The sequence below is a fragment of the Mastomys coucha genome, unplaced genomic scaffold, assembly GCF_008632895.1.
Source record: "Mastomys coucha isolate ucsf_1 unplaced genomic scaffold, UCSF_Mcou_1 pScaffold1, whole genome shotgun sequence".
Lineage (NCBI taxonomy): Eukaryota > Metazoa > Chordata > Mammalia > Rodentia > Muridae > Mastomys > Mastomys coucha.
Window position 1 is genome coordinate 33,790,850 of NW_022196891.1, and position 8,813 is coordinate 33,799,662.

General features: G+C 42.9%; 1 protein-coding gene across 11 annotated transcripts in view; it reads left to right on the forward strand.

Annotated features, from left to right (window-relative positions):
- The first annotated feature begins 6,087 nt into the window (after window positions 1-6,087).
- LOC116070300 (mediator of RNA polymerase II transcription subunit 15-like) overlaps window positions 6,088-8,813 on the forward strand; it is an 18,292-nt gene continuing 15,566 nt past the window's right edge. For 9 of the 11 annotated variants that reach the window (XR_004110346.1, XR_004110353.1, XR_004110345.1 and 6 more), the window contains exon 1: window positions 7,388-7,523. The gene's annotated coding sequence lies outside the window, so the exon portion shown is untranslated. Of the gene's footprint in view, window positions 6,189-7,387; window positions 7,619-8,813 lie in introns of those variants that run through there. The other 2 variants (XM_031341632.1, XM_031341622.1) reach the window with 2 other exon arrangements.

Genomic DNA, 8,813 nt, shown 5'->3' on the forward strand with positions numbered 1-8,813 from the left:
TTCTCTGCAGACCTGCCTCCTCCTCCTTAAGGTTGTCTAATGGATACACCTACTTTCCAGGCTGCTGTTGGTGCATCTCCATCCGAGTGGAGTGCGCAGCTCGCCGGACCGCAGCTTTTCTGTATCCGAGTCTGTCCTGTTTTCACTTCCCCATCAGCTCAGTCAGGTCAGTCCCAAAGCCATGCAGTGCCTGTGATCTAAGTAAGATCTAATAGAGAAATAAAGACATGGAACTTTTATTTGTTTAATTTTTTTTAAAAACAAAAGTTGGAAGAAAACAACCCTTTGTTGAACATCTCTTTTGTGTTGGATGCTCCTGTTCTCTGTGAGAGGTTAGGGCAGAGGGCTGGCTGGTTGGTGGAGGGGCAGACTTGCGATTTGTACCTGGTCTCACCGCTCTCCCCTCCCCGGAGTTTCCACTGTCCTACCCTACACAGAGAGAAGAACCTGCAATGCCCTCTCCTCCATGCCGTAACTGCTAAAATAGCCCAGACACTTGTAGTATTCTTATAGTAAGTATGTTTTGGTTGCTTTTCCCATTTCATGAAAGTTTTACAAAATATAAATGTAAACTAGTCTGAGCAAAAATGAGACGTCATACACATAAGCTTGTGAAATTGCTGTTGAATTTAAAAGTCAGGAAAGCTGGACTAAAATGTAAAATCAGCTCACTGCTTAAACTTGAAGTCAAGCAACTTTGATCTTGATTTCTTCTGGGTTAATATTTGCATCAAAGGGAATACCTGGTCGTCATGGTAAAATATAGAAGAAGTCAAAGGCCAATTTTGAACACACATAACACACGCATACACACATATATAATTATTATTAATTGCTATAGACATATGTACTTAATTGTGCTTCTTCATATTCTCGGTTTCTCTTTTTTTTGAGTAAACATTTCATTTTGTTGCCTAGGTTGGGATCAAACTCGAAAATCCCCCTGATTCATCTCTCTTACTTTGGGAGACACAGTAAATGCACTATACCTGGCTTATACACTTTTTTTTTTTTAAATCACAGGTTATGTAATTGTGAGTTCTTGATATTTCAGTGAGGAAAATATTTTTCACCATTTAGCAGAGATCTGCACACTTTATCACTTGCTCTAGACCCCCTTATTTTGATGAGGATATTTAAAGTTTATCAGTGAAAATTAGTTTGCTAGAATGCTCATCACTATTTTGTGAGTGTTTACTGCGCATTTGTGTGCTTCCTAAGTGTACACTTTTCTTGTCTTTTGGGATCCTTACCATCCCATAATGTTTTGTAAAGAAGAAATCCAAAGGGATGACCAAAGGGGGATTATGTGGGGTGGACCCCAGTGTGCCGAGTGCAGTGTATACATACCCTTACTAGACTATATATGGCTCTGTAGTGCCATTGTACAGAAAGGTAAGGACCATGGGCACAGCTCAGCGGTGGAGGATCCATGTGTTTAGCATCCTCAGGGCTTTGGGTTCAGTCCTCGGCACCAGCACAAAAGCAACCAAGACCCAAACCAAATAAACTCAAAGAACGATGGTAGTAAGCCCGGCGGTGGTGGCGCACGCCTTTAATCCCAGCACTTGGGAGGCAGAGGCAGGCTGATTTCTGAGTTCAAGGCCAGCCTAGTCTACAGAGTGAGTTCCAGGACACAGCCAGGGTTACACAGAGAAACCCTGTCCGTTTCAACAGTCAGCATTTTCTCATGCACCTCTTAGTGTTTTAGGATTCTCTACCCTATGTGTACCAGATTACTTCCAACTACAACCTTCTGGAGATGGAGGTCCACCGCGGGTACCATCAAAGCAAAGTTTCTAAGAAGTAGCTCTTCTCTTCTCTTGGGAGGGAGCATGTTTCCCTAAGCATAATGCCTAGAGGTGCCACGGGAAGGTAAAGTCTTCTGTCCTCACAGTTTCTCTCTGGTAGGGCGGTGGGAATGTGTCTGCGTCCTAGCCCTGAGAGCGGGCAACAGAAGTATGTTCTCTGGGAAACTGTGATGTGTTGAAAGCAGCTCGGGGGAGATCAGGAGTGGAGGGAAGGAAGCCGGCTCTTGAATTTCTATGTTGTCAAAAGCAGCTATAGGGCTGACAGTCTTGGGCAGCAGGAAATGGAACATTATTTCTAAAGAGAACTTCCTGTCTCCAAAAGCCAAACTTTACCCACTCTGCACACTTCCTTCTAGAGCCGGCAGTTTCCTAGGAATGAAACACCCTTGTGTGGTACTGCATGTCCCTCCTTGCTCAGCGGTCTGGGACAGGAACCGTTTCTCAGGAAGCTCTCTGGGAGAAGGCACAGGGCAAGACAGAAGGTTATCTTTCTGGGAACTGAATGTTCTTCTCTCTGCATTTTCCTTAAGCTAGCCAACCGCTGGTTTTTATTGGGTACTGACTTTTAGGCTTGAACCAAGTCTTCCAAAGTCCACAGACACTATACCAACTCAACCATCTGCAACCCTTTTTTGAGATATTGATTGATTCAAAGCAAAGGGTAAAAAAATATAAACATGCAGAATGTATTAAAATCAACTCTATGAAATGACATTAAACATTATAAATATGTGTATGTTACCACAAAATACTCTTTAAGAAAAAGGAACAAGGAGCCTTGTATACTTTTTTCAAGAATTTTATTAGCCTATTCTTTTTTTTTCTTTGTTTTAAACCATTTCCCTTCCGTCTTTCATAGAGACAGATGGTTTCAGCTATGTTCAGTAGCTTCTAGCCTCTGGGTTGCTATGCAACAGAACGCATCCTATCTGCGTCCTTTCTCTGTTGTATCCAGTTTCCGTTGACAACTCAAAATAACTAGCCAAGTGCTTCGGCGTTCTACTTCCTCCTTGCCACTGAGTTGAATACCTATCAAGTATCTTCCGGGGCTTCCTATCTCTTCCTGTTACAGCCTTGAAAAAAATGTGTTTGCCCCAAATTGATTCTCCTCATCACTTCCTATTTACATCAGCCCCCTCCGCTAAGGCAGGCAAACATACCAGAATGAGTCAGGCAGCTGTTGGCCCATGGGGGGTGGTGCGGGGGCTGGATGTGTCAGTCAATTGTGTGATATTTGAAACCAAGATTTCGTTGTGGTTTTTCTTTTTTTCTTTTCTTTTCTTTTGTCAGATGTAGAGTTCTTCATGTTCCTTTTTATCAGGATGTTGTTCCCTAGCAGACACTAGAATGTAAATAGAAAATATAAAAGCAAGGAGTGTGGAAAGGACTCTTCTCTGGGCTTACGGAAGGGCAATGCCCTTCTTCCACAATAAGAAGAGAGCAAAGGTCACGAGAGTGTTCTGCTTTTGAGTCTAGGGAGTGCAAAACAAAAGGGAAATTTTCCTCCAGATGGAAACAAAAGTATGGATTCAAGACTGTAGGTCATTCCGGGCTTTTCTTCTCTATTTGCTTACCATGAAATGATTAGACCCATGTATAGATTCTTCTAAACCTCATTTCATGCCTCTTTAATTCAGGCCATTTTTCTTAGCTCTAGAAGTCACAAATCTCAAATAATTAGAGCCAAGGCCCAACTAAGTCATCGTGGGTGTTCAATGGGCAGGTGCTTGCATCCCCATTACAGCCGCTGAGGAGAGTCACATCTGTGAAGCCTTACTCTGCAGTGACTCTGAACTCCACTTTCTCAAGAAGAATCTAATGTCAAGTGACAAACACATATGCATTTGAAAGTTCAGAGAATACGTGATTCACGTTGCACCTCTCCAATCTTGAAAACAAACCCAAAGGCGCTGCAGTGTTGTGTATTTGGAGTGAAGCAGGCAGTACTCAGAGTTAGGATGCTGTGGGGGTTGTTTCACGTTCTGATTCAGTGACCTTCTGTGGAAGCGAATTGTGTGGAGTGTTCCCTTCAGGTGTGCACACTGACACACCTTCTTAGGACTTACTTTGACATCAAGTGTTCTACTTGGAGTTGTAAATTCCTGACACACTGGCTGTGGTGTAGGCATTTTACGCTCCTTGATAATGTGGTTAGTTTTGCTAATTATTTGCTTGGCCTCTTCTTGCCTAAACAAGATTCTAAGGGCATCTGTGATGCTCATCGGAGCAGAAGACTTCTGTGGCCAGGCTGTCTGCTACATGGCTGACCTGGAGGGCAGAGCTCTGAGCTGTTGATCAAAGATGACAAAGGAGCCAAGCCATATAGTAAGCTCAGGTTCTGTAGCACAATGCTCATTTAAGGGTCCCGAGGGCTCTCCTTCCCAACAGGATCCTAGGATTGCTGTGGCATCACTCACCATCTTTTGGAATATTAATCATTTCATGCAGGATCCAGGCCAAAGTGAGACACCAACATGCGCAAAGCAGACACTGACAGCTTGAACCCAGTGCTCACTAGGCTTTGGGATGGAGCCACACCTTTGATTTCCTCTTCGACAACCTATGGCTGTCTCTGTCTGATGGTGAGGTAGAAGTGGTGCTCATTGGTAGCGTAGGAAAGACTCAAGAGGAGCTTGGGATGTGTTGGCTGTGTTTGTAAATGTTCCTTCCTAGCCACAGTTTTGTGGTTCAGTTTTCCAGTCAGCTATGATCCAAGAATATTCAAAAGGGAAAATTCCAGAGATATGCAACTCATATTTTAAAACTGTGTGGTGTAAGACTAATGTGGAGCGATTCCTTGCTGTCCTCCATCCAGCCTAGTATCTGAAGAGTAGGAATCATCCCTTGATCCATATGTCTAGGCCATAACTACCAACCTACTGGTTATCTAGTGTCATCTATACTGTCAGACCTGTTGTCATGATGCAACGTGTGCTCTAATGACTATGGTTTATTTTTAGTGATGGCTCCAAATAATCAGAATAGTGACAAGGGGTGACATTACAGTATAAGGGACAGGAGTTCTGATTCCCGCAGATTCCATACATAAGGCTAGACAGAGAAAGGAGGTCCAGCTCAAGCCGGGGCTCAGCACTACTGCTAATTGCAGGCACTGACTGGAGGTGGGCTGATCCTCTTTGGATAAGGGGACCTACTGTACATGTGTATTATATAAAATATTAGAGAGCTAGACACTGAAAATTACAAAACCACTCAGTTTTCTTTTTTCTTTTTTCTTCTCCCTCTGGCCTGCTATCTTTGCCCAGCTCGCTCTGGCCCAACCACTCAGTTTTCAATGAATCCATCCAGTACTTTTCTTTTCATTGCTTATTAGTTTAAAAAAAAAAAAAAAAACTACCTGAGGTTCTATAACACTGTCAACTTTGTCACACTCTAGATTTATTTCTTTTTCTTTTTTTTTTAAGTTTTATTTATTTATTATATATATATAAGTACACTGTAGCTGTCTTCAGACACACCAGAAGAGGGCATCATATCTCATTACAGATGGTTGTGAGCCACCATGTGGTTGCTGGGATTTGAACTCAAGACCTCTGGAAGAACAGTCAGTGCTCTTAACTGCTGAGCCATCTCTCCAGCCCCCCTAGATTTCTTCCTTCCTTCCTTCCTTCCTTCTTTCTTTCTTTCTTTCTTTTCTTTTCTTTTCTTTAAAAAAAGATTTTAAGGGGGGTGGAGAGATGGTTCAGTGGTTAAGAGCACTGACTACTCTTCCAGAGGTCCTGAGTTCAAATCTCAGCAACCACATGGTGGCACACAGCCATCTGTAATGAAGTCCGATGCCCTCTTCTGGTTTCTGGTGTGTCTTAAGACAGAGACAGTGTACTTACATAAAACAAACAAACAAACAAACAAAAAGGATTTTAAATTTCACTTATGTATTCAGAGAGAGAGAGAGAGAGAGAGAGAGAGAGAGAGAGAGAGAGAGAGAGAGAATAAGCATCCTTGTGGAGGTCAGAGAGAAACTTTTGGGACTTGGTCCTCCCCTTCCACCATGTGGGTGCCTGGTTCATCATGGTCACTGCTGATCACCTTTACACATGAGCTGCCTTTGCAGTCCTGCATCACTGTCTTACTATATGTCAGAGAAGGGCTTTGGTTTTCTCAGAATAATAACAAGAGTCAAATGAAAAAGAAATATCCCCTCCCCCAAATCTGCATGCTGTCTTGGGAGCCCAGAATGTCCATTCTTAGAATCTACCTCACCTTATCATCTCGAACCACGAGCCTTGACAATTCCTTCCCATCTTGAACATGAATTGAATTCTAGGGTAGATAATGAGTCACAGCATAAGTCACACATCTCCCATCTCTGAGCCAATACTGAAGAAGCAGCCAGGGGCAGGACAGTGATTTGGGGTAAAGTAACCCAAATTGTAAAGACCTTCCAGTACAGCATGGCACCTGAGTACAATGATCTATCTCTAAAACTCATGGTATCCAACAGAAGGGGCTGGGTCATTGTGAACTTACAGTGGTTTTGTTGTTGATGTGGTTTTTATATTGTTTATTTGTTGAATAGAGGGTTTGGCTATATAGCTCAGGGTAGCATTGAACTTATGCCTTAGCTTCCAGAGTGCTGGGATTACAGCTATATTTCATGACTCTCATTTCCTTTGTCATTTATGTCCATTTAAAAATATATGTACATATAGATGTTCACTTATTATCAATGCAGTAAGGGATGCTCATTCTAGAAACTTCTAAAACCCAGCAATGTGAGGACACACACCCTCTAGACTACCCTCAGTACCCTTTTTGCTGTACTTTCTCCATCTAGTTTTCCTTCTGTGGAATCATAATTGTGTTTGCCTGCTTTCCCCCCTATTTACTACGCATGGTTTACATGTCCTTAAATATTTTAGATTCTGCTTGATAATGACTGTATATATCTTCCAGATATAAATAACTTTGGATACTTATCCAAAGGGAAAATTCTTCAGTCTTTTAAATGCAGATGCAGATATTACTATGAAATAACTCTAAAGTGTCAGCAAGCTATGTCTTCCACCTGGTCGATACCTGATGCCCGATCTAGCTCTGCATTCAGTGTGTGCAGCATCCTCACAGGCATCCTGTTTAGACCCCCTTCCTCCAGACGACTGTGAAATTTTAGAGCTAGGTTTTCTTTCAGCTAAAGTTTAGATATCAGGACTTCCCTCAGAATTTCTTTTCCCTGGATATTTATGCTTCACAGTGTGGCACTGAAATTATGAAGCAAAACTCTCATGCCATCAATCATGGTGTCCTCGAATTATGTGCAACGTCTCTGTGAGGCGATGGGCCAGTTTGCCAAGGTTTGTGGGCAGGTCTGGTAGGGGTCATGAAGATTTCTCAATTATTTCATAATTCTGAGGCTTCTCTTCTTAGTAATGCCACCTCCCCATCCCCCACTCCACCAAAGGGAGGAATCTTTCTCTGTTTTCGCTCAAAGGTAAGCACAGTTCTCTGCGTATTGCAAGCCATGAATTCAGAGCAGTTTATTTAATTTCCGTGGCTACTCAGGACTTTGAGATCTGAGGTCACAGAATGTGGTTAGTCTTAGAAGTAAAGGGAGATTCTTAGAATGCTGCTCCAGGGAATAAGTCCTCCGCAGGATGGCTAGGGAGGAACACCAGGCGGGCTTGCCTGGTCAACCACAGGTTGTATGAGATGAAGTGGAAAGGCGAGGCTTATGTCTAGGGTTAGAACATTGTGAGTACTTTAAGTTCATTTGGAGATAATGTTCCTCAGAGTGATATCAGAGTTCTGAATAATCATGGCGTTCTTTTCTGGTGAGCCACACACCGGTGAGCAGATAATCAGGGACCCCAGAATAACATTTCCATGAGTGGAGAATGCGTAAGACGGTGCGGAGTAACCCAGGGTCACAACCCGAGGGTGCAGGCTTTTGCAACTATTGTTCTTTCCCGAAGCCTCCCATTTCCTGACACACTCTTCCCAGGCTCTCAATTTCAACTCAAACCTTTTCAAATGCTTCCTGATGCCCCCAGCCTCTCTTCTAGGCTCTTACAGTCTTCTTACTGGGCGCCCACAAATATTCAGTGTTCACATAGAAGCCATTACCCATTCACCAAATGTCCCTGCACTCGCGATGCTACTTTATTTTGCTTCACATTCTAGACACTCATCGCATGCAGCCAGCCCACTGTTTGTGATAGTCACACACTACATATAATTAAGCAAACCAATAGTGTTTCACAAGTCTTGTGGCAAGTTATAGGTCGTCTTTCTTCAGCTACCTTGATCAAAACACAGAAATAAGCTGAGGTGTTCAACACCTGTATATGATGGCTGCAAAGCTCAGGGTTACTCAGCAAACCCAAAACAAAACAAAGAAAAAAACCTCATGGGTACTTGGGTGGGCTGCAGGAGGACTTTTCTGAAGAGAAAAAGGTTGTAGACTACATGATTCCATTTACTTAAAAGGTTTGGAGCACAATTATATAGACACAAAGTCATTTTTTTTTAAAGATTTATTATTATATCTAAGTACACTGTGGCTGTCTTCAGACGCACCAGAAGAGGGCATCAGATCTCATTACAGATGGTTGTGAGCCACCACGTGGTTGCTGGGATTTGAACTCAGGACCTTCAGAAGAGAAGTCAGTGCTTTTAACTGATAAGTCATCTCTCCAGCCCCAAAGTCATCTTTAAATCAATCTGAATATGTCTATACTGAATATGTCTAGCACTTGAACACCTCCCTGGTGCCTGGATGAACGGAGGGAAGGTTCTAGGACAATCTAACTGGGTTCTACTCTCAGCCTGCTTTCCTGCCTGCTGTGGCTTTGGAATCAGCAGCTGCTTCTGTGAAATGAGGTGGTGAACCCCAGCTCAGGGTCATTATGGCATGAATGGAATCCTAGCTGGGTGGAGTGTGAGACACTTGTAATCCCAGAATATAAGAGGCTGCAGCAGGAGGATTGCAAGTTTGAGATCAGCCTGGGCTACACAGTGAAAAACCCCATCCAGAAAGAAAAA